Source organism: Sinocyclocheilus anshuiensis, unplaced genomic scaffold (assembly GCF_001515605.1).
Source record: "Sinocyclocheilus anshuiensis isolate Anshui unplaced genomic scaffold, SAMN03320099.WGS_v1.1 scaffold1408, whole genome shotgun sequence".
Lineage (NCBI taxonomy): Eukaryota > Metazoa > Chordata > Actinopteri > Cypriniformes > Cyprinidae > Sinocyclocheilus > Sinocyclocheilus anshuiensis.
The window spans coordinates 467,854-469,758 of record NW_015547704.1 but is presented as its reverse complement, the minus strand read 5'-3'; positions in this window follow the sequence as shown (position 1 = coordinate 469,758).

Sequence of the window (1,905 nt, the reverse complement as noted above, 5' to 3'; positions counted from 1 at the left end):
TGCAAGCATTACTCACCCACTGTTCACCTGTGCTTCAGGATCCCTAGTCCGGAGATCTGGCAGCTCATATGGTCCGCAGTCTCTGCCGGCCAGCTCTGGAATCTCCACTGACCTGTGCAGTGTTTAATTATTGTTTATTTTACTTTGTGTTTTCTGGCGAGATTAAAGATCTCCCTTCTCACTACTCCTCTGCATCTGAGTCCTCTATTATCCCAGGCCGTGACAGAACGCACGTACAACAGTTAGCGGAAGCTAGAGATTACGGTTTATAAAGTTTTAAATATGGATATTTCTCTTACAAAAACGCAAAATGTCATTTGTGTGCAAATATTATGATGGATGGCCAGCTGACTAGTACATACAGTATCTATTTGATGTTTGATTCATCACAGGTTCCTTTATGCACATGCACACTCTTCAAAAATGGCACTTAAAGACACCTCATAGAAGCTGCAGTGACTGCACAGAAAAATGGCTGTTGCTGATCTTATTTCTTTAGTAGCCTACTGTAGCCTATTTCTTTGGTAGTTTTTTTTTTTTTTTTTGAAGAACAGTGGGCAGTTTGCTCAGGAAAACTTTTTTTTTTTGCATTGTGGATTATATATGTAATTCACTCCACTACACCTGCGTGTATTGTAAGTGGTAGCACCAGTCATCTGGCATTTAATTTCAGAACTGCCGCAATATGTACAATTACCAACCTGTCAAAACATTGCCCCATTTGCAGTCATCTGTTTCAGGGAAAACTAAACATTTTTAGAGCCACTCACTACACATTTTACTTTGAAGCTGTAACAGATTCCACTGACGTCAAGTACTCTGAACCCAAGTGCAGTTTACTGAGTAGAATGTAAACCAAATACAAAACAAACAGAACTAAAACATAACACAAACATGAGAATTTGACTTAAACATGAAAACTTGACCAGAAACAGAACTGACTACACTCACCGACAGCAGGTTACAATAACAATACACGACAACCAAACGTATGGCTAACATAAGGGCTTAAAAACGTGGACATGGGGATGCACATGACAAAAACAACCAATGACAAAGTAACACTAATCAAACAAGAACCAATGAAAAGAAAAAAACTGATAACAAGGTCAGCAACGAACCAAAGAGAATGTGACTCATTAACTAAAAGGTGTGGACTTAAAGCGGCGCTGCGCAGACCAATCAGTGTTTGACATCAAAGTACCACAAGAGCTATAGAGAGCAGACGGCTCTGGATGCCCGGCCCCAGGACACACGACTTGGGGGGGCTTTTATATTTCTTAGGGGGGCCGAATCGAGGGGGTAATATTTTCAAGTGAATGCTCGAAATACATTATTTAGGTAACACTTTACAATAATTAACTAACACGTTAATACACTTTAATACATCAAATAACATTAACTAATCGAACCTTATTGTAAAGTGTTACAATTATTTGTTATTAAAGCATATAGCTATATGTTCACAAAAACACTGTTAAATTAAACAGAAAAGAAAGCAGGTGTGCATGATTTGGCGTGGCAGCCAATACAAATAATAACCGTTTCCTTACCTAAATCCTGTGTTTGGACCTGGCTCGGTTGCAGAATCACTTCTGTGCTTCTGAAATTATGAACTTTTTCTATATAGTGTAGTAGTTAGCTATCTCTGTGTCGTACGTGGCCGCTTGTCAAGCATGAAAAACACAAGTTTTATTTAAATTCTGAATATATTATCGTATACAGCATGCAAAGAGTGCTCCCTTTAAATTTATTAAAAACTGTAACTCATTCATCACGATCTAACAAAGTTCCAAAAACAAACAAACAAAAAAACAATGAACGTGACTACACGATGAAACTTTTTTAAATGTCTTTGTTAGAAAGAAGTTACGAGCATGATAGAACTCAGCACTGGACAAAAAA